The following is a 25029-nucleotide window of genomic DNA, read 5'->3' on the forward strand; positions in this document are numbered from 1 at the left end:
GTGAAAAATTAAAACAAAACAAATAACTCTTTCTCTGGAAAATTCACCCCACTTGGACCTCCACACACCTTCCCATCCATCACATTTGTCTACTCCATTTGACAGCAGAACTCTCTGTAGGCTTCCTGCATGCTTTCTCCACGTCCTGTCACCCTGTTTTCACTTCTCCGTAGTCATATCAGGCATTTATCTCCAAAACTCTACTGTGACATCTTTCATCAAAGTCACCAGTGACACTGCACTGCTAAATCCAATGGTCAATTCTTGGCCTTATCTTGACATATTGTTAGTATGTAACACCAATGATCACTGCCTTTTTCTTTTTCTTCTTCTTCTCCTTCTTTCTTTCTTTCCTTCTTTCTTTCTTTCTTCTTCTTCTTCTTCTTCTTCTTCTTCTTCTTCTTCTTCTTCTTCTTCTTCTTCTTCTTCTTCTTCTTCTTCTCCTTCTTCTTCTTCTTTCTACTTTTCTTCTTTCTTTTTTCTTTTCTTTTTCTTCGTTCTTCTTCTTCGTTCTTCTTCTTTCTTCTTCTTTTTCTTCTTTCTTCTCCTTCTCCTCCTCCTCCTCTCCTTCTCCTTCTCCTTCTCCTTCTTCTTATTCTTCTTTTTTTGATACAGGATCTCACTCTGCCACTCTGGTTGGAGGGCAGTGGCATGGTCCTGGCTCACTGCAGCCTTGACTTCCTAGGCTAAAGCAATTCTCCTGCCTCAGCCACCCAAGTAGCTGGGACTACAGGTGTGCATCACCATCCAGCTAATATATATATATAATACATACAAAATATATATTATATATTATATAAAATATTATACATACTATTAAATATTAAATATAAAAATATATTTATAAATTATATATTATATGCACACATAAATATATAAACATATATAATATATTCATATGTATTATATATACACATATAAATATATATACACACACACACACATATATATATATATATATATATATATATATTTTTTTTTTTTTTTTGGTCAAGACAGCATCTCAGTATTTTGCCCAGACTGGCCTCGAACTCCTGGGCTCAAGCATCCTTCTGCCTCAGCCTCCCAAAGTGCTGGAGTTACAGGGGTGAACCACTATACCCGACCACACTGCCTTTTACTTGTAACGTTTTCTTTACTTCATAATACATGCCACAATTTTTCCTCCTACTTCAATCAATTCTCCTTCTTGGTCTTCTTAGTTAAAGCCTCCTCATTTTCCCAATTTTAAATCACACTGTCCCAGGCCTTAGTCATTGGAATCCTTCTCCTTTCTAATCATTCTGACTCTTGTATAATCTCATCCATGTTCATGGTTGCAAATACTATATGTACATTGACAATTTCCAATCTTATATTCCCATTCTGAAATTCTTCCCTGAGCTCCAGACTGTCTCCTTGACATGTTCATTTGGTTGTAAGAAAGTATATCAAACTTTCCATGCTAAAACGCCAATTATTGACTCCCCAACTCCAAAACTCTTTTTCTCTCAGTTCCATTATCTGAGTAAATAGCACCAGCATTTACTGTGCTATTTATTGAGTAAGAGTTCATTTTAATTTAATTTAATTTATTTATTTATTTATTTTTGAGACAGAGCCTCACTCTATCACCCAGGCTGGAGTTCAGTGGTGTCTCATAGCAAACTTGTAGTCTGGATCTCCTGGGGTCATGTGATCCTCCTACCTCAGCCTCCCAGAAACCTGGGACTATAGGCACAAGCTACCATGTCCAATGAATTCATCTTTTATTTTTAGTAGAAACGAGGTTTCACTATGTTGCCCAGGTTGCTCTTAAACTTCTGAGCTGAAGCAATCCTCCTGCCTCAGCCTCCCAAAATGCTGAGATTACAGGCATGAGCCACTGTGCCTGGCTGGTAATTCTTCTTAACAAGAAAATTGCTCCCTCTCTTATTTGAAATTTAGAGGAGGCAAATGAACAAACTGCAAAGCAAAACCATCATGTTGAAAGAAAATCTAAACTTTGTCCTTGGAATCACTGCTGAGGTTGTTGATAGTCTTTTTGGGGGGCACACACTTCCTTGAAGCCCAAATGAAATGATGTTGGGCAAGATGCTGTTTGCCCTAGGTATAGGGTCACATAGTCAGACAAAGTGTGCATTTGCATAGAAATATCTTTGCTGTGACAATAACAGAGCATCTTCAGTTAAGAAGAACACACTTGGAAGATGTTGTAAAAACCTGGAGGTATCAGTAAGAGACAATCCAGCCTTTCAGGATAAAAAGAAATGTAAGGGTAATGTGTGGCCACTTTTGTGATGTGGAAAGATTTTTATTATTGTATAAGCTTACAGAGGTTTGATCAGAGACAAAGATGGAAACAGGCATGGAAGAAGGCTATTTCTTCTGGATTCTTGTTTTCCATTCGCCACCATTGGCAAGACTATCTACTATGCGTAGGCATGGGAACCAGTTAAAGAAAGTGTCAATTCACTAGAGCGAAGCTGAGAACTCAGTGGCCTTTGTCTGTGTTGAATGTATCCGGAAAGGCAAAGAAGAGAGAGATTCTCCTGTGGGGCTTCCCATCTCCATGGCGGTAGGTGGTGACAGCTTCAGAAAAGTACTAACAGGGCAAAGAGAAAAGAGCCCTGAGGTGCCCAGCTACCGTGCTCTTACAAGATGAAAAGGGCATGGGGTTTAGATCTGAGCTTCATCATCTTTCACTGAGGTAAGATCGTGTAGTGCATTAAAAGTGTTTCAAACCTGAACTAATTGCTTGTCTGCTCTCCTAAGCTCATTCTTTCTGCATGTATCCCTGCTGATCAGCACCTTTGTGATGCTTTTTTTGGCTCAATAGTCATGCTTTATGGAAGCATCATAGTCTATAGCTGAGAATAAGTTTTCTTTCTCTCATATAATCTCTGCGGAATGCTGAGCCAAACTTATTAAAAATGTCAGTGCCATTTGCAGATTCATTAAGGGAAGTAACATTCAGAGACAGAGAGAGACTAAAAGGACGATGACTTAGCCAGCTGACATAACTTACTGACATGGAACGACGTGGAAGAGGTGAATCTTTCATTTCCTGTGGAAAATAGTCATTCATAAATCCGTCTTTTTTGTATGTCTTTGTCACTTTTCCACTCTTGCAAAGTGACAGCAAAGTAGCATCAGGAATTTGAAACTGTGTAATAACATACATTGTCATCAATTTGGAATTAATCACATCTTCACAACTGAAAATATAGACAGAATTGCTCTAAAGACTCTTTAGAAAAAGAAATGCTAAAAGGTAACTTCAATAAATAATAAGCCCCTCAAGCACTGAAATCTGATTAAGTATAAAAGCACCAGGCTTTCGAACTTTTAATGTTGCTTTCTTTCAATTTGTCATCTGGACTGTTGCTATGGAGTAAATAACACCGCCTATATTCCATGTCTTCAGGTTTCCATTTCACTAGTAGAAGTCATACAAGTTGAAGAAAGGCAGCTAGTCTTTGTGACAATTCTAAGACAGTATCGATGCATGGCCAAGGTTTTAGCCATACATGATTTATTTATGAAATGCTTTAAGCTTTTCTTTTAAAAGTGCCTCCCCTGCCTTTTAAAAAATTTCCCACAAATCTTAAAATAATCCTGAGAATTCAGATAAAGTGGGGGTCATATCCTTAGATATTCTGACAGTCTACAGTCTGCAAGGTAGAGACCAAATTGGCTACGTTTTAGCAGTATGACCTTCCCCTAGATTACTAAGCTTCTCTCTGCCTCCTTTTCTAAAGCCTTTAATCGTATCTGTATCTTAGCTATTATTTAATTTCACTCGATATGGTGCCTGGTACATAAGGAGCACAAAGTAAATGGAGACAATTATTGTTAGCTCCATTTTAGAAAGGAGAGAAACTGATATAGAGAGTGATAGGGGGTTAATAGCTAAGCTCCTGGTAATGTACCAGTGGTGCACCTCCAAAGAATACTTGTTTTGCTTTCAAGTTAAGAAAATACAAGCCAATTGCAATTTTGTAGTGAGGAAGGTGGAATACAGTTGTAATATCAGTGGTACTTCTGACAATTCGTACCAGCCCTGACCTGCTTCTGCAATGGTTTTCTGACCTGCAATATTTAATCTTCAGCTTCCAGACATTGGAATTCCACCCTGGACCTTGCCTGTCTGGTAAGCCCAATCTCTGCAGGTCAGCCATGCAGCTGAGGTGAGGGACGGTATGTTGGGATGGGCTGGCATAAGGAGTCATGGGGATCAAGAAGAAAGTTAGGACCAGAGACATTGTTTTGTGTGTGCATAGTTTAATAAAAACAAACCAGTCATTTTTCATTTTAATCTTTATAAGAGGCCACATTAGAAAATCTGCTTTAAAGTAGCTTTGTCCTATTGGCTTCTTCTACCACTGTCACAGGAGCTGCCTCAAGTCAGCCAAGGTCAGAGTTCCTATTTTATTTGAGAGCTTAAGCTTCAGGCAAAAACTACTGACACTTACGAGATACCTAGTATTTTACAATTCTATCTGATTTGATTCTTATAATTGTCCCTTTTTAAAAGATGGAGATCACAGAGGTAAAGTAACTGCTCTGAGTTCACATAGGTAAATGTTGGAGATGAGATTCAAATAGAAATTAGACTGTCTAAAAATCAAATCTAAGTGATGAAAGCAAAAGCACTATTTTGTTTACATCACTTAGTAATACATCTAGAATCACAAGTCATGATAAGAACCTCATAAGACCCTAATGGCAACTATATCATCAAAACCTGAGCTTGGGTTACCTTCAACATGCAACACACCCAACATCACAGTGTGATTCGGGGGCATCCTGGAAAACAAGAATAAGAGACAGAAACATCTATCCTTGGAGACTTTCCTTGTAGCCATTCTGCCGAGTTGTATTTTTTTTTTTAATTGTTGCTCAGAAAATTCTTGATCCAGCCTGAGTGTTTTGTTATCTTTGAGCCATATGCAGAATTACAAAATGAAAATGAAAACAGATCAGCTAAAATTAAGAAGTCAATGCAATGAACAAAGGCACAGATAATATCAAAACATGGATCAGGATGATCTGCCCTATTGGTATGACACATATGGCTCAAATTATTATTATTTTTTAAGTAAGACTCAAGTGTTTTGACTTTATTGAGAAGATAAAGTCTGACACTGTTTATTTCCAATCCTCTCGGAAAGACTTTCACCACTGTTCATCTCATAAAATTAGAGTGCTGTTTACCAGTTAATAAGAAAATAGCATAACATAAAACCTTTAGATATTAATGTTAAAAGAGACCTTCCGAGTTTTCTTGTTCAGCCTTCTAGCAAAATCAGGAAGCTCTTCCTTAAATTCTTCAAGTTGATTATCCACGTTCAGAGTAAACACTTAAATCCTCAAAAGATTGTTTCTATTGTAAGATACTAACAATAAAAACATTCTTCATGATACAGACAATAAATCTACATCCCTGTAAAATCCATAAACAGATTCTAGCCCCGTCCTTTGTAGCATCATAGAGCAGAGCCCCTGTCTCTACTGCATGCACACAGAGTATTCATTACTGCATTCAAAGGTATGAATTAATTAGAGCCAGGGTTATATCTCAGCACATGTAGATCACAGTACAGGGAATATAGTTGGAGTTCAATAAAAGTTTTGGATATGTGGGTATATTTCATCTTTAATAGTTTCTTCTCTGTTTTTTCTTTTTCTTGATTTCAGACATCCACATTCCACCCTGGGCCTTGCCCATCTGGTGAGCCCAATCTCTGCAGATCAGTCACGCAGTTGAGATCAGGGAAGATATGTAGGGATGGGCTGACATAAGGGGTAATGAGGGTCAAGATGAAAGTTAGGGCTAGGGACATTCTTTTGTGTATAATTTAATAAGGAAAGGTCAGTTATTTTGCATTTTGATCTTTATAAATGGCCACATCAAAGTATCTGCTTTAAAGTGACTGTGTCCCAGTGGCTTCTATTACCATAATCACTTTTGAGGGAGGGTCTTGTTCTGCTCCTTCACCATTATGGTGATCTCTATGAACAAAAGAGATAGCAGGAATCAAACATTACATTTCAGATGTGAAATATCTCCCAATAAACCAGCATTCACTACTTCCACTGGGAATTCTGTGTGGCTAGAAAACTATTTTTGTTGAATCTTTGCCTTGATTTTCCGGGAAAGATATATTTTTAACCCCATTCACTTTCCTCCCTCCCTTTCTCCTTGCCCATTTTTGCTAGCTCTCTGAGCTTGATATTGATGACTGTTTAGTATAATCAGTTGTCTACATTTCCCTGCTTGTGAATTTCTCCAGTCCCTAGAGCTGAGGTCATTTGATTCCACATGTAGTCCCCTCTGCTGTAGATTCTGGGATGGGTCATTCCTAGAACATCTAAGTGAGTGGCTCTAAAACTCATCTCAGGGGACTCAGCAAGCATTTATTACAGTGAGTTCTGCTCTGAACCCGTGCTCCAGTCCTAGTGACTAGGCTTTCTATTTTTTCCTGAGTTCAGGTCCAAATACCCACTGTCACTCTGTTTCCATGTCCAACTATTCTTTTTATCATTAAGGCTTAAAACTTTATCAACAAAATAAGATAAATTTATCATGTTTTTCCCACCCAACATTTATTATCCTGTGACCCTGAATAAATATCTCAAACGTATTTATCTTTAAAATGGGGATAATATTGATCCCTTGTTCTAAGGATAACTTGGAGAATTGAACACATTTCATGAACATAAAATGTCTGGCACTTAAGAAGTGTTTCTCTCTGGCTGAGAATTCTTATCTGATTATCATCTCTCTGTTTGGAAGTCCTAATCCCCAGCTCCGTATCTGGAGGCCAGTTTCTTTTTTTGTCATACCTATTTGATATAGACTTCTTACTTACCCAAATGTCTATATGCTGCCTATTATCCCTTTTCCTAACTTCCCCAACACTGGGTTTCTCCCTCTTTCTCTTCCCCTGTTCTTTCACTGGGTGTCTGTTAAGCTCATTAACGAAAGCCCTGCCACTCTTTACTCCCTGTTCCAGCAGCTCAACTGAATTTCCGTCCTTTCACAATGATAGCTGGATCTATCCCAAGAACAGAAAATGCCACACTCCAGTGGGCAATCCTAAACTCTTGGCTTTCGACCTTAGAAGTCTGGCCATTACATTGCCTTTTAATCCACAAGTGTTGGATCTAATAATACTTAGTTGAAGATTCACTATCTTTTCCCTAAATAAGTGCTCCCAGCCACTGGGATGATCCTCTTCAGCTCCCCGTCCCCATCATCTGCTAGCATGGAGCTGTGAGAGCTGTATTTCATCAGCAAGGATCTCCCAAGGCTGAAAGACCCAGAAACCTGGCTGTCTGCAGCTACAATGTTCGGAGATATACCCTCTTCAAAGGGGAAGGCACTGTTTTTACTTAAACAGTTCTCGACTGTGATGATGGTACATACTTTAACCTTGTAAAGTTTCTCTGGACATGAAGATGGAAATGTGCTTTTCCCCTTCCCAGTCTCAGGAATTCTTTGATCTCTAATTTGGCATGATAAACAGACTCTCCATCATCACCTGTTGTGGTGTGAATGTGTCTTCATTTCATTAATGCAAGGTTGCCAGTGACATGAAGTGCTTTTCATTTAGGGTCACTCTTCTCTACCCCCATCCTTCCCATATCTAATAATCACCATAATTATATTAGAAGGCAGATTTCTGATCACAGTGTGAGAGTGTCCCTGAGACGGACAGGATGATTTTCTGTCTACCCAGGGCAAACAGCCTTCGGTTCTTCACAGTGATTTCACAGACAACCTAGACTCTGTGAGAAGAAGAATGGAATGTTCATCTCTAACTCTCAGATCAGGAACCAGACTTACACACCTACACACTTCACACACACACACACACACACACACACACACACATTTCTAGCATCGAGTCTTTGTGATGAGAGTTAGTTCTTCCATAAGAGTCCAGCTTCTGGCTGCATGGCTGCAGAAGGAATTAATGCCAGGATAATTCTGTGTGCTTTGGATCCATGCAGTAGGAAGCTTTATGCTTGCTGCTTTCCTCAGGATGCCCTGTGACATCACCCACACTGGATTGTTTTTCCTTTTGTGTTAAAACACTTTGGCTTCATTCCAAAGGGAGTCTGAAGACAACAAGTTTTCCCTCCAGTCTACCCATTGGCCACATAATCCCACAACTGGAAACATTCTTCTGCATGAAAAGGCATTACTCAATTAGCTCTCACTGAGAGCACCCCCCTGCCCCATCGCCCCAAGATCTGAGCTTCCTTTGACCTCTTTCTTTGCTGATGTTTTGGATTCTTTATGGTTTGATCTGGTGGAAGTCTGCTACAGTCACTTGCTCCTGGTACTTGTGTCCCCAGTGTGTATATCAAGGACTGATATTATAAGGAGAGTGAGTAGATATATCTCAGGGAAATTTCAAAATTGCCTCCGATGCTGAAACAGTTCACTACAACCCTGGTGTCTGGAGTTACGGGGAATAGCATATAATCTCCTGAATCCTAGAAAACATGGTTAAAGCTGTATATACAAAAGATATGCACATCTCAGGGCATGAGGATGACATTAACCATTATGCACCACTCACACTAGTCATAGAGACCTGGGTTGCAATGCTAGTTGTTTTTGCCTTCCAACTTAATTTAGTAAACTACTTCATTTCTCTAAGACTTAGCTTGTTAATTTGCAAAACACAAAAGTATAGTACAACCTGCTTTTCTAGATAGCTATTAGGATTTTGGGAGAGTGATAAAGCACTGAGCTCCAAGAAGAGGAGATGGAGCCAGGCTGAGGGGAAGGTGTCACTAAAAGCAAAAGATGGGAGCACATGGAAAAACCTTTACTAGCATCATAGATTATCTGTGGGCTGGACCTTCAAAGTTGTACCAAACTGAATACTTGGTTGCACTATTAGACTTCCTGGCCATAACTGCTTGGAGAGATAAGATTTTGATTGGTGCTTTTCTATTAAACTGGTAGTAAAATCTCTGGGGAAAGGAACAGGTACACATGCCCACAGATAGGCAAGGTCACTGATATGATTTGGCTGTGTCCCTACCCAAATCTCATCTTCAGTTGTAGCACCCACAATTCCCATGTGTGTGGGAGGGACCTGATGGGAGATAATTACATCATGGGGCAGTTTCCCTATACTGTTCTCCTGGTGGTGAATACGTCTCACAGATCTGATGGTTTTATAAAGGGAAACCCTTTTTGCTTGGCTGTGTTACTGCTGCCAAGTAAGAAGTGCCTTTCACCTTCCACTGTGATTGTGAGTCCTCTGCAGCCATGTGGAACTTCTTCTTCTTTTTTTCTTTCTTTCTTTTTTTAAAAATAAATTGCCCTATCTCAGATATGTCCTTATCAGCAGTGTGAAAACTAATACAGTCAACAATCCCAGTGTGTTACTTTCCTACAAAGAACATTCTTTGATTCAAAGGAGAAGAATAGAAATCAGGGTGGTCCTGCTCAGGAGAGGAAGAAGAGACCTGCTTTACTTGATGGCACAGAGCAGATGGTGTGTGGCCATTTTCATGTGCCCCTGGGACCAAGAACCCAAGAACCAAAGACAAGTCCTGGAGGGCTAGGGGTTGACGGGCAGGGCCTTGCACTTCTTTTGATTTTCACAGGGTTTTAGTGACATTTAGCCAAATATAAATAACTAACAGGACAAATATTCCTTCAGCCTTTTATGTCTTCTCTCGTAAATGTTTCTTGGTAAGGGAGCTGGCATGGACACATTCACAGGTTGTTGATGATCTGTCTTTGAGGACTGGTTTCTTTCTTTCTTTCTTTTTTTTAATGAGGGCATCTAGTCTATGTTTCTAGGGGAAAATTACATGAGATTTGGGAGTTCAAATGCCAATGATGTTTATAATTCTCAGCTAAAGTGCTGAGGGCCAGTATTTCTTTCTCTCATCTTGAACTCTATGAATAAAAAAAGATAGTTTATAGTGTAATCCTTCCAGTTGTGTTTCAAAGTTCTGTGGTACTCCCAAATCTATCAGTTGAATGACTTTTTCACAAATATTATCTATCATTTATGGGTATAAAATGGCATTTTGATTAAGTTGAAGCAAAAGGTAATTTTATTACCAGAGAAAATATTCATCTCATCCGTGTCTCCTTCTCTATTCAATGTCAAATAAAATGAGGCCATGTGGTCTACAGTTAAGATTGTTATAAATAATCTTTTTAATAAAATCAGTATCTAAATTTATTGAATTTTTAATACATATTGGTAATATTTCTCCATGTAGCTATACTATATACATTCTTGACTAAGAAATAATTTTGGTTTGGATATAGGACACCTATCTGTTCAAGCCAAGCACCCCTCCAATTTTCATAGGCAGATTATCTGCTGGATGCATTAGCCCAAGGAATTAAAATTAAAATTCCTAAACTTCCTTTTGTTCAACAACCCAGAATGTTCTCCTCGGTTACATCTTTCCCATCTGATAGCCTGTTATCAAAGGAGCAAAAACCAGTTTTAATAGGGCACTCTTCTCAAAACATTTAATATATTCCAAGTCAAATGCAAATTGATTTCTCACTACTTTCCTTTTATGGCTTATCTATGGCACCAACTTCATTCGCCTAGAAAATCAAGAATTAATCACAGGAGCAGAATGCTAGTAAAGCAATTTTGTTCCTGAAATGCTGGGAAAAGTCTTAACCCTAGTCACCTTTCTTTTGAATCTAGCATCGTCTTTCTCACTTTGATATTATTCCACCATAGAAGTCCATATTTTTAAAGAGCTGTGCTGACAACATTGCTGTGGTTTGCTTGGCAAGACTGAACTTCTCAAGGGACGTAATGTTCCTCATAATTCTTAATCATAGTCTTCACAGTACCTCAGATCTAGTTGAATGTTTATTGAATTTAAAAATACACAAAGGTGTGTCCATAATTTTTTTCTATTACTGTCACTGTTGTATTTGGCTAAATGGTATAGAAACTCTTCCACTGAAGGTTTAAACACTTTACCATCGTGGTTTAAGGGAAAAGTGCTCCCATCTTCCCCAGACTCAATTCTTTGTTGCCCATCAACATGAATATTCCAGCCTGAGAAATGCTGGGAACAGTATAACTTCTCTTTTTAAGGAAAATATTACTAACTTGGGTTGCTGCTGTTTGTATAGGCACTCATAGATAATGAAATTGAAACCTGCCAAATCAGGACAGGATGATTCATTCTTCTTCTGTAGCACTATCATGAAAATAAAAAGTATGATTGGAAGAGAAAGTATTAAAAAATGGAAATTCAAGATTCTATCAAATACACTAACTCTGCCGGCTCTCCAAATCTCCTATTATCTGCAGTAAGTGGTAACGCTTCTCTGCTAAGAACCCTTGAGAAGGCACACACTAATAGAAAGTTAATCTCATATGACAAGCAACATATGGCTTAAAGTATTGTCTCAAGAAGCTATCTATTTGGATCTTCCTAGGAAGATCTTTTGTCTTGTATTTTAAGGCTTTCTCAATTTATCTATATCCACAAGGAAAATGGGAATGGAGCCATCAGCCAATAACACTTACTTTATTTTCCTCTCCAATAAAGATGTCCTGAGTTTTCATTTCAACAGCTTAAAACAGAAACTCAATCACTTAAAGGTCACAGAAGTTGTAGACACTATCCAGGGAGTTTCTGGTCTACGAGTAAATCACATCTGTGAGTTCAATGATTCCCAGCAGATTGAATAGACTAATAAATAGACTCTCTGTAAATTGCCAAAGTGGACAGTTTGCAGGCAGTTCTCACAAATGGGAAAATATAAACAGAGAGATAGGAGTTGGATTTCTGTTGGCATACCATAAATACCAAATTTTGAGAAGGTCAAAAGTCATGACATATATTCTTTCCGTAAATTACATTTGTTCTGAAATGAACAGATATATTCAACCAAAGCAACTCCCATGCAAAACTATATGGGAGCTATTAAAGCTTAGTCATAGGTAACCTGGCATTTAGAAACACCATGAAAAGTGTTGTCATTCTGTTGAAAAACACAAAACAGGTAACTAGCACAAAATGACTTCTAAGCAACACTTGTAGTTCTTCTTCTGGGTAGTTCTGTCATGTCTCCCTGAAGGTAATGAAGGTCAAGGCAATTAGATACTGAAACAGAATTCTTAAACAAGTCTGGGAAATAGCCAATCTAATAATTAATGGTGGGGGAAAAATGACAGTTAACTTTCTCTCTCCCCGTTTGGATCTACACTTGAATGATGATATTGATATCCATCAGATAATTCCACTTTTCATTCGTTATTTGATTTGGTTAAGATTATAGTTGTAGCCACATGCACTGTGATTAAAAACTAAATAATACCACCTAGGATAAAAGGATGTTTGGAAGCACAGCTTCTTTTTATCCTTATAGCAATCCACTGATCTTCATTTTCAGGTGGGCAAACAGAGGCTCAAAGAGGTTGCTTAGTCAGTGCAAAAGTACACAGTCTTACTAGCAAGCAAGCGAGTATTTAAACTCAAAGTTTGATGTATCAGAATCTAGGCCTCAATCTTTGAAACTGAAGGTCTCAATCTTGAAAATGCATAAGAATCAATTGAGGACCAACTAAATCAGGGTTGGGGTGAAACTCGAGGATCTATAAGTGTGAGATGCTCCTAAAATTTGAAAGCAAATAGTTCACTACACTTTACAAAACACCACTATACTATACTGCTTGTAGGGATATCTACAGGTGGTGTTGGAGGTTATGAATATGTAGCTTGAGGTTATGAATATCTAGCTAGGGCCAGTTATTTAGGCAAATCTGTACCATGAATATGTAATTGCCCTCCTCAGGACTCATTCATTTAAAGGACCATTTACTTGAGTTTTGTACATCTAGCAATAGAGAACTTAAAGTAGGAAAGTGGCAAAATAGCACAATTCTTAACATTTTATTTCCAAAGTTATTGAAAAATTAAGACAAAAGAAAGCTTTTCAAAACAGACATTGTTATATAAGCCACGAAATAATGGTATTGACAGTTTAATACCGTTTGGAATGGGAAAGAGACAAAAGGAGGCACCAGAAAGGGGAAATGCATTTGATGCCCATTTAATGCTAACTTTGCTTTATCCCTAATTTGCTACCCACTGTTTTCATGATTTCTCTAATTGGTCTCCAGTGGCCAAATGTGATCTGATTCCCTCTTCCCCCCACCTCCTTGTTTTAAATGAGATCTGGTTTTACTTAGATGAATTAAATGTCACTATATTTGTGTCTGTAAATTGTTCCAGCAAAAATTACAGCATCAACGTCTGACTTTAAATGTCTGTACAGCTGTCTGCCTCTCTGGGCTATTTATAGTTCCCTTTTAAAAAGCCTAATAAATGCTTTTAGATTGCTATTGATTTGTTTCCCCTTTACAAAGCCTCAGAATTAATATCCTTCAAAGTATTAACTGAAAATACCTGTTTTTCTTTCTGTAAAAGTCATGTCTGTTTACTGTTAAATTTTAGAAAATATAAATATGTGAATAGAAGAAAAAAATAATCACATAAAAATTAACATTTCTTGTATATCATTCTGTTTTTTTCTCCATTTTAAAATATATTTAAACTTAAAAAATATATATTGCACAAGATTTTTACAGCCCTGTTTTTATTTTCATTTAAAAAGCCCACATTTTTTTCCTGTCATTCTTCTATTCCATTACTTTAAATGGCTATAGGGTAATCACATGATTATACCATTACCTATGAAACCAACCTCTCATTTATAAAATAGCTAATTCACATCCAGATTTTGTCACTACAAATAGCCCTCCAGTGTAGCCATGTCTTTGTATTCATCTATAATAATTCTTCAGAAAAAATTGCTAAGAATGGAATTGCTGCATTGAAGGGTGTACCAGATTCACAGACTACTGTCACACATAGCTAGCTTACCTCCAGAAATAGTTCAAATTGAATGTATGCATTTGAATATATCTTTAAAGTGACAATATAAGAACACACATTAATATTGAAGAAGTCACTTTTCTAGTAATTCAATTATAGACAACAAATTTAATTAAACACTTTTACATGAACAGACACTTTTCAAAAGAAGACATACAAGCAGTCAACAAAACATGAAAAAAAGCTCGCTATCACTAAGCATCAGAGAAATGCAAATCTAAACCACAAATGATATACCATCTCACACCAGTCAGACTCATTATTAATACATTTTAAAACAACAGCTGTTGGTGAGGCTGCAGAGAAAAGGGAATGTTTAAACACTGCTGGTGGGAATGTAAATTAGTTCAGGCACTATGGAAAGCAGTTTGGAGATTTCTCAAATAACTTAAAACAGAACTACTATTCAACTCAGCAATCCTATTACTGGGTCTATATTCAAAAGAAAACAAATCATTCACCAAAAATTACCTTCACTCATGTGTTGATAAAGGCACCATTCACAATAGCAAAGACATAGAATCAACCTAGGTGCCCATCCGTGGTGGACTGGATAAAGAAAATGTGGTAAAGATACACTATGGAATACCACACAGCCATAAAAAAGAACAAAATCATGTCCTTTGCAGCAACATTTATGCAGATGGAGGCCATTATCTTAAGTCAATTAACACAGAAACAGAAAACCAAATACTGCATGTTCTCACTTAAGTGGGAGCTAAACATTAGATACTCATGAACATAAACATGGCAACAACAGACACAGACGACTACTAGATGGGAAGGGGGGTTCAAGTTTTGGAAAACTCACTGTTGGGCACTATATTCGGTACCTAGATGAAAGGATTATTCATATCCCAAACTCAGCATCACGCAATATGCCTGAATAACAAACCTCCACGTGTACCACTGAATCTAAAGTAAACTTTGAAAATAATAATAATAATATAAAATTTCATGCTGAGATCTACCATCAGTTCTGAGGAAGCTGATAAATAAAATCAAATAGTATAACTTTTGTGTTTTCCATTTATAAACTGGTATCTGCAACAGGGAAAATTAGGTAAACAGAAAAAATTGAGAGTTGGTATTTCGAGAACCGTCAGTGCTGATGTTTTTATAGTTTTAGAAGCCCTCTCTTATGAAGGGTGAAATTTCCTTGAGAATATATATCATCTTTGTATTATTCAATTATTTATTCATTTATTTCTTCAAAATATAGTTAGTAAGTGCCTACACACCACATATTGCTTTAGCTGTTAGAGATATGGTGGTAAATAAGACAAGCATATTCCTCATGGAGCTTGTAATTTTTTTCACAGAACAATCTAATCAACAGAAAAGATAATTGGAAACATCCTTGAGTGTTAGAGCAGGGTATGGCAAACTCTTCTGTAAAGACTCAAATAAAACAGGATAATATTTAAAGTGGTAAATATTTTAGTCTTTGTGGACCGCATGGCCTCTGATACAGCTACTCAACTTTGTAAGTTTGTGTGATATAGGAAAGAGAAGACTTTCCCTCTACACTCAAGTTCAGTAATTGAGCTGAACTTATAATTGTTCAGAATTTGAGTCTATAAAATGATCTGGCAAGAGGCAGATTTTATCAGTCCATTTTTGCATTGCTATAAATATCTGAGATTTGGTAATTTAAAACCTAGGTAGTTTAAACCTCTTTTAAAGAAAAGAGGTTTAATTGTCTCACAGTTCTACAGGTTGTACAGGAAGCATAATGCCAGCATCTGCTTCTGGGGAGGCCTCAGGAAGCTTACAGAATGGTGGAAATTGAAGAGGGAGCAGGCATATTACATGGTGAAAGCAGGAGAAAGTGACAGATAGAGTGGAGGGGGGAGAAACCACCACTTTTAAATGATCAGATCTCATGAGAACTCACTATCGTGAAGACAGCACCAAGCCATGAGAGATTCATTCCCATGATCAAAACACCTCCCACGAGGTCCCCTCCTCCAGCAATGGGGATTATATTTCAACATGAGATTTGGGTGGGGGAGGAAATACCCAAACTACATTATTGTTCCCTGGCCCACTCCAAATCTTATTTCCTTCTCCCATTGCAAAATGCAATCATTCCTTTCACCAAATTCCCATAACTTATTCTAGCATTAACTCAAAAGTCTAAAGTCTTACCTGAGAAAAGGCAAATCCCTTCCACCTACGAGCCTGTAAAATAGAAAACAAGTTAGTTATTTCCAAGATACAATAGGGACACTGTATAAACAGGCATTGGATAAACATTCCCATTCCAAAGGGAAGAAATTAGTCAAAATAAAGGGGCTATAGGCCCCACACAGGTTTAAAACATAGCAGGGCAGTCATAAAATCTTAATGCTCCAAAATAATCTCCTTTGACTCTGTGGCCCACATCCAGAGCACACTGGTGCAAGGGGTAAGTTCACAGGTCTTGGGTAGCTCCACATCTGTGGCTTTTCAGGGTTTAGTCCCTGAGACTGCTCTCACAGGTTGTCGAATGCATGTAGCTTTTCCATGTACAAAGTACAAGTTGCTGGTGGATCTACTTTTCTGATGTCTGGAGGATGGTGACCCTTTCTCACATCTCCACTAGTCAGTGCTCCAGTGGGAAATGTGTGTGAGGGCTCCAATCCATGTTTCCCCTCTGCACTTCCCTAGTAGAGGTTCTCTGTGGAGCTTCCACCCCTGCAGCAGGCTTCTGCCTGGGCACCCAAGCTTTCCCATACATTCTTTTAAATCAAGTGAGAGGCCACCAAGCCTCATAACTCTTGCATTCCATGGACCTGCAAGTTTAACACCACACAGGAGCCACCAAGGATTATGGCTTGCACTCTCTGAAGCAGCAACTCAAATTGTATCTTGGAGCCTCTGAGCCAAGGCTAGAGCTGGAGTGACTTGGATGCAGGGAGCAGTGTCCCAAGGCTGCACAAAGCAGCAGGGCTCTAAACCCAGCCCACAAAATCATTATTTTCTCCTCACCCTTCAGGCCTGTGATGGGAGGGACTTCTGAAGAGTTCTAAAATTGCTTTGAGGCCTTTTCCCCATTGTATTAGATATTAGCACTTGGCTCCCGTTTAGTTATACAAATATCTCTAGAAAGTGGTTGCTCCACAGCCTGCTTGCATTTGTCTCCCAAAAAATCTTTTGTCTTCTGCCATGTGGCCAAGCTGCAAATTCTCCCAAATTTTACACTGTTTTTCTTTTAAATTTAAGTTCCAAATTTAAGTCATTTCTTTGCTCTTGCATCTGAACACAGGCAGTTAGAAGCAGCCATGCTACATCTTGAACAATTTGCTGCTTAGAAATTTCTTCTACCAGGTACCTAAATTATCACTATGAAGTTCACACTTCTACAGACCCCTAGGGCAGAGGCACAACACAGTCAAGTTCTTTGCTAAGGCACAAATGCATGAGTGACCTTTGTTCCAGTTCCCAATAAGTTCCTCATTTCCACCTGAGACCTTGTCAGCCTGGACTTCATTTTCCATATCATTATTGGCATTTTGGTCACAACCATTTAACACTATGAAATTCCAAACTTTCCCTCATCTTTCTGTCTTCTTCTGAGTGCTTCAAACTCTTCCAACCTCTGCCTGTCACTCAGTTTCAAAGCTGCTTCCACATTTTCAGGTGTCTTTGTAGCAATACCCAACTCTCTGTACCAAATTTCTATATTAGGCTGTTTTGCATGGCTATAAATGTCCGAGACTGGGTAATTTATAAAGAAAAGAGGCTTAATTGGCTCATGATTATGCAGATTGGACAGTTAGGATAGTGCCCATATCTGCTTCTAGGGAGGCCTCAGAAAGTTTACATTCATGGAGGAAGGTGAAGAGAGAGCAAGCACTGCACATGGTGAAAGTAGAAGCAAGAAAGAGAGAAGTTTCTGGGGGGCAGAGAGATGCCACACACTTTTATATGACCAGACCTTGCAAGAAGTCGCTCATTGTCATGAAGACAGCACCAAACCATGAGGTATCTCTCTGCATGATCCAGACCACCTCCTCCCCACTGCCCCCAGCATCCCTACCTTCAGCATTAGGGATTACAATTCAACATGAGGTTTGCACAGGGATAAATATCCAAACTATATCATAGATTAGCAGGAGAAAGTGTATATGCATTTATCAAGTGCAATTTCTTCTATAGGAAAGAGAAGTGAATACTCAAGAAACCAGTTAGACTTAAAATCTTATTTTACCCTTTTTATAAGATAGAGAAGAGAGTGGCGATGTGGACAATTTAGGAAGTATAAATGACTTGGGGAAAAGATGAATGGATCCATAGAAGAAGAGGTGACAGTCTGTCACAAAGTTTGTCTGAGTGTGGTATAAACTTCCAGTTACCTCTTCTGGTATCTGAGTTAATCTCTGGTTGAGAAAACTGGGAGAGGAGAGGGGGTGTCAATGACAACTGAGAACTTCTTTTTGGAGGATCTGTCCCTAGGCAGATAAGGGGATCCCAGAGAAAGACTACCTGCATCTGTTGCCCCAAGGAAACCCCAGGTTTAAGGTAATCAACTACCAAAGTGGCATATTTTGGGGTGGCATTTCCTGAACATTTTCAGGAACAATATGTAGCCACAGACCTTAAACAATGGTCTGGCTGTATTCCAATAAAACTTCATTTACAGAAACAACTCAATACTCAGATTTGGCCAGGCTGTAGTTTTCTGACTCCAGTGTTTGTTAGTGAAAAAGGAAGATCCAGTGAAGATCTCTACCTATCCAGAATGGTGAGAAGAACCTAAGAAATACTTTAGATAGTGGGCCAGAGGTTAGATATATCAATCTGCTTACCATACACATTATGCAAATTACTCTAATTGCAATGGGAAGACACTGGAGAGTTTTAAGCAAAGAGTGACATGTTTTGACTTTGTTCTAAAGGAGGGCTGGGTGCAGTGGCTCACACCTATAATTCCAACACTGAGGCTGGCAGATCACTTGTGGCCATGAGGTCCAGATCAGCTTGGACAACATGGTGAAACCCCTAGTGAACACTATACAGCTTAGACATTTCTCCACCAAACAAACACAACAACAACAACAAAAACACTAGCTGAGTGTGGTGGCATGTGACTGTAGTTCCAGCTACTCCGGATGCTGAGGCATGAGAATTCCTTGAATCATTAGGTAGAGGTTGCAGTGAGCTAAGATCATTCCACTGCACTCCAACCTGGGTGACAGAGCAAGACTCTGTCAAGAAAAAAAAAAAGAAAATAGATTGATGTGTAGCAAGGGCAAAATTAGATCTCTTCAGAAGCTGTTGCTGTGGTCCACTGAAGACATAGTGGTTTTGACAACAGTGAGAACTAAATACATTTAATATCTACTTAGAAATGAACTAAAGGGTTTGCTGGTAGTTGGCATGATGATTTAAAGGAGAGTGATGAGACTATACATTTACATATAGGATACTTTTTGAAAAGGTACATGTAACTAAATTTTAACCTATTTTTATGTTTTTGTTGTTGTTCAAGCAACAAAAATTATCCCTGGCTAATACCAGCAGAAGGAAATATTATTGAAAAGATAACACATAGCTTCTTATAATATCAAATATAGGAAGAGAGAATTTGATTTGAGAAGACACAAGAGGAAGGCACAATAAAAATCTTTTCTCAAAGACTACCTCTTAGGGAGTTGTGATGCACCTCTTTCAGCACTTAGATGTGCACCACCTCACCACTGGCCTCTTGACTGCCTGCCATTCCCTTAAACAATACGAGTCAGCACCTCTGTATCATTTCCTCAAGATTCAGGCTAGTTTGTGAAGTTCTGATTGGCCACTCCTAGGTCACGTGGCCCTGCTGCACATGGAAGGTGAGAAAGCATTGTAGTGAGAGGTGGCTTCTGACACCTTCCCTGGCCTCATGCTAATCCCAGCCATGATCATCTCTTCCCTCGTTGTTGAAATTGTTTTCTGGTTTACCTCCCAATTTCCCAACTGATCTTCCATTGGACAGCTAGTACAATCTTTTTTAAATGCAAAAGTTGTCATGCGATACTCTTTGTTCAGATACTTCAATAGCTTTTACCATTCTTGGGAGAAAGACCCAAAGCGTTACCTGTGGGATGTCTTATGCTCTGGCTCTGTCTCTCTTTCTAGCCTCAATTCTCCCTCATCTCAACTCCTGCCCACATTCAAGTCTTCGGAAAGTATGCTTTATGCACCTTTGAGTCACTGAGTCTTTGTAAATATTGTCTTCTCTGCCTAGGAAACAGTTTTGATTCCTCTTCTTATTGAGTGAATTCTTCTTCCTCTTTCAGATTATAGCTTGGACATGCAGCTCTCCTAGACTAGATAAGGCCTTGTTTGAAAAGCTATCAGAGAAGAGAGATTTATTGAAGTTCAGGGGTAAGGATGACTAAATAAAAAAGCGCTTCCCACGTGCTAGCTATTACGTGCTTTCATTTTATGTCATTTATTCCTCACAAAAAACATTTTGAGATAAATCAACTACTGTCCCCATGATTTAAATAAATACAATGAGGCCTACAGATGCGGATTCCAGGCAGCTAAGATGTGGCAAAGAAATCATGAGAATCCAAGTCTTTGATCTTCATATTCCTGCCCTTTGGCTATTCTGCTGTGAGACCACATTCAGGAGCTTGGACGGTACCCATGGTAACAGGAGGAGAGATTCTTACATTTCAGGTTTAGAAATGATCACTCTGGAGGAGAGAGGCAATAAATGAGTTGAAAGGCTGTTATGTAAACCAGGTGAAGCCAGGTGAGAGATCGGAAAGCCTGCATTCAATGATAAAATGCAGATGCGTTCCTGTAATGATAACTTCTTATGAGAACCAGGTCTTAAGATTAGCTTAGAAAAAGGGAGGCTGCAGCCAAATCACACCTACAAATAGTGAAAGCCTTCACAACAAGATAGTGACTGTATCTCAAACAAACAAAATAAGATGGGGAGCAAGGTCTGAGTTATGAGCATTTTAACCTAAGGGTAGGAGTGAAGAGCTCACTCTGAACTTGAATGTCAAGCCTTGGGCCAAACTTTCTGTGATGGTCCCAGTTCAACAGTAACCTCCCTTCTTGCCCCAGGCCCTTCTCCAGAGCAGTGCTTTGTTTTGTGACCACCAGGGTAGTTTTTTACTGTCAGAGATTATTTCTTTTTTTGTATTGTTTTCATGTTTGTTGATATCTCTTTAATGTAAACTCCAACATACTGAAATTCTGTTTTCCAGTGCCTAAGAGTGGGTGGGTCTGTCACATAGTAGGAACTGTTTTTTTTTTTTTTGTTTGTTTTTTTGTTTTTTTTTTTTTTTGAGACGGAGTCTCGCTCTGTCTCCAGGCTGGAGTGCAGTGGCGTGATCTTGGCTCACTACAACCTCCACGTCCTGGGTTCAAGCAATTCTCCCTCAGCCTCCCGAGTAGCTGGGACTACAGATACATGCCACCATGCCCAGCTAATTTTGTATTTTTAGTAGAGATGGGATTTCACCATGTTGGCCAGGACGGTTTTGATCTCTTGACCTCATGATCCACCCACCTCAGCCTCCCAAAGGAAGTCAGTTTTTTTTTTTTTTTTTAATGAATTAAAAGAAACAAGAGGCCGGGTGTGGTGGCTCACGCCTGTAATCCTAGCATTTTGGGAGGCCAAGGTGGGTGGATCACCTGAGGTCAGGAGATCAAGACCAGCCTGGCCATCAGGGTGAAACCCCACCTTAAAAAAAAATGTAAAAAACAAAAAAAATAAATAAAAGAAAAAGAGGATGAAAATAATGGTAGCAAATACTCCCATGGGGAATTTAGAGACTGTTAGGGGAATTGCTTTTCTTATACAATGAAAAGAGACTGAACAGTGAGTGGTCTTTTAAAGGGACATTGGATCTCATGTTACCTGACTTCTTTGCCAACCCAGATCCAGATCAAGGTAAAAATCTAAGCAATTTGGGCTAACATCCAACCAAGACAGGGATGGGCCTGATTTTCAAGATAAAAATAAGAGAAAGTTGCAGAACCATCTTAGTAAAACATGTACACACAATTTAAGACAAAGAATAAGCATGTTAATCACCTTGTGATTTCTTTACCCTGTTGACTTTGCCAAGCCTGTCATTCCTGTCTCCTTTAGTCTTGTTCCTAAAGTAATACATAGTAAAGGTGTAAATAGTAATAAAATGTTTAAATTAAATTGAGTTGTATAGACGTATGTGTGTGTATGAGTGTGTGTGTGTGTGTGTGTGTGTGTGTGTGTGTGTGTTGTTTTCAGGTATTTGTGTTGACAATAAGGAGCAGGGCATCTCCCATGTAGGGATGGTTGCAAAAAAGAAAGGAAATTTGGCTGGGCATAGTGGCTCACATCTGTAATCCCAACACTCTGGGAGGCTGAGGCCAGAGGATTGCTTGAGCTCAGGAGTTCAAGACCAGCCTGGGCAATGCAGTGGAACCCTGTCTCTAAAAATAAATTTAAAATTATCCAGGCATAGTGGCACGCATCTACAGTCCCAGCTACTTAGTTGGAAGGCTGAGGCAGGAAGATGGCTTGAGCCAAGGAGATTAAGGATGCAGTGAGTTCTGATCATGCCTGCACTCCAGCTTAGGTGACAGAGGAAGACCTTGTTTCAAAATTCCTGAGCTTAGATAGAAATATGGATTGGGAACTATATGCTCTCCGCCAAAGTGTCCTGCTGGAGGAACATCCTTTGAGAGTGAAAACAAGTGTTCTGATATTCTACAGAGGAAGAAACTGAGTTCTCATGGGTGTTACTGGAAAAGAGTCCTGATCCAGACCCCAGCAGAAGGTTCTTGGATCTCACACAAAAAAGAATTCCCAGCCAGTTTTAGGAGGATTCCAAGCCTCAGGTTCCTGAATAATTTTAGGGCAAGAAGTCGTAGAACAGGTTTTGAGCAAAATAGCAACATAGCCTAATTTGGCTTGGTGTCATCCTAACTCAATAATTCTCTCTCTCTTTGCTCCTCAGCACCAAAAGCCCACCCAAATGTATCATCCAACTGCACCTTTTCCGCTGGCCTACTCTTCACCTACTCTGGGTCCCGTCCTCCCCTGTCTCCTCCTCTTCGCTGAGAGCTCTGCCTAAGTAAGCCTGTCTTCAAGGGCAATGACCTGCATATGGAATTAGGCCATCTCTCCTACTCTCTACTCCATCAGCTCTCAAATTTCCACCAAAACTTATCTAATAGTTGTCAGGAAAGCAACTTGAATACTGATTACTTCATGTGTTAACTACCTCAGGTCTTTTACATGGTCAAGAAGGCACTTGTTAATCCCAAAGACCACAGACATTTAGAATTGGATTTTTTAAAGAAACAGTATACCTTTTTTGTGGTGCATCTCAAAGTATACAAAGCAGACAATTCATATTAATATATTATGTTAAGTAGATGCTAGAGAAAAGATCCAGTTTTATCATCAGTGTCTTAACCACTGTGTTGGACCCTCGATATGCTAATGAAAAGCTTATCTTGAAGAGCAATCGACAAGAGGAGTTTACCTGGTAAGTTGCTGAGTTATAGAAGAGGTGCCAAAGTGGCAGAGGAATGGCTTCAAAATTGATGAGTCCAATTGAGATGTTTTTGTGTATTGGAAACAGGGACAAATAAGCAGGATGTGCATTTGTTTTGTTGAGAATGTTCCTTGCTGTGTTTATGGCTTATTTGAAATGTGCTAGATTATTTAAAGTTTCTCCTTAAATGCATACAAAGATTTAGAAAGCTGAAACGTAAAAGTATTCTACTGGTCACAGTATTAAGAAATGTTTCTGTATCTGAACTTAATACAATGAGTAAGACATGAGAAAAATGGTTATCAGGGTTGGAGTTACTGACCCTTCTAACTTCTCCCCCGCCACCCCGCTCAGTCCTCCTCGTGGGATGAAGTAAATCAGGGAGTCTCTCATTGCTTTCCTCAGTGTCTGTGGGCATTTAATAAACATGAATGGCATTCTAAGGAAATGCTTCACCATTCTGACTACATTGCCTCTTCTCCAGCCTCATCTGTAAAAGAACTCTATGTCATTTCTAAGCAAAGAAATGGCTGTGATTTTACTACATTAGTCATTATTATCTGGCAGAATAGACCTTACCTGATTCAGCATTTTCTTTTGAACTTCATATTCTACAGTTTTGTAATGATAGTTGATAATAATTTCCATTTGCAACAAAAAATAAATGCTTAAACCAATGAAATAGCCACCATCAGTTTCTAGGGAGCATTATGCAAAAAATTACAGAAGTAGGAACATTGCAAATTCTCTCTCATTGTAGAATTGACAGTGTCAAGGAAATTATGGAAAATTGAAGCATTTTTTAAGGCTGAGTTTTAATCCTAAGAAACACAAATGTTAAATATAAAATTCCAGCCAATCAAAAAGTGCTAGTCTCTGTTATTTAATGGTAAACAGTTGAAAAAGTGCTCAAATTAACCCAACATACTATATAAGAGACTAATAGATATTTTTTCTTGTCCCTGTGACAAAAAGGCCTCCATAAACTTCTTTGCTCATTGGATAGGCTGAGAAATGGGTCAGACTGAATATGATTCATTTGGTTACAATTTATCATTTAGCCTAAAGAAAACTGGCTTTTAAAAATGCATTATATATATAGTTGGAGATTCAAGAAATGGATGAATAAAGTATATAGACCTAAACAGAATCTCAGTGCTTGTCTTTGGGTAAGTTGAAATTAATGATCACAATAGTGAACCACATCAGGAAACACGGTGAGGTTGGGGCCGAATTTTTAGTTGTAACTTGTATCTCTCCAATTGTTACATTATTCAGCAATAAATTTCCAACACATTCAAATTTGCTCACTTGTAACTTGTATTAATTGAAAACTCATTCACTTTGGAAGGTGTTTTGAAAAGAGTCTTATTTATAACAGTTGCTAGTACCCCTGGAATTCAAAATGATGCCAACTGAATGCCATTTCAAATAAAACCTTCTTTTTTTCTTTTGGCAGCCAAAAAGAGCAGAGTCCCACAGTAGCTCTGGATTTACGAACAGTGCTTTCTAACTCTGAGACTCCCATCATGTGTGTAGTTCCCTTGAAGGAAATAGACTGGACACATTTAACAAGAAAACAATTCTATCTCCATATCTGCTTTTTAATTTGAAATTATATGGACCTTTGATTATACTTCATCCC

The 25029-nt window shown here is 38.6% G+C and overlaps 1 protein-coding gene across 7 annotated transcripts in view; it reads left to right on the forward strand.

Moving 5' to 3' along the window:
* KCNJ16 (potassium inwardly rectifying channel subfamily J member 16) overlaps positions 1-25029 on the forward strand; it is a 57462-nt gene that overhangs the window by 26994 nt on the left and 5439 nt on the right. For 2 of the 7 annotated variants that reach the window (XM_074388911.1, XM_074388912.1), the window contains exon 1: positions 1811-2689. The exons of the other annotated variants lie outside the window; for them this stretch is intronic. The gene's annotated coding sequence lies outside the window, so the exon portion shown is untranslated. Of the gene's footprint in view, positions 1-1810; positions 2690-25029 lie in introns of those variants that run through there. 7 annotated transcript variants of the gene reach the window in all.

This window comes from Saimiri boliviensis, chromosome 17 (genome assembly GCF_048565385.1).
Source record: "Saimiri boliviensis isolate mSaiBol1 chromosome 17, mSaiBol1.pri, whole genome shotgun sequence".
NCBI classification, from domain to species: Eukaryota; Metazoa; Chordata; class Mammalia; order Primates; family Cebidae; genus Saimiri; species Saimiri boliviensis.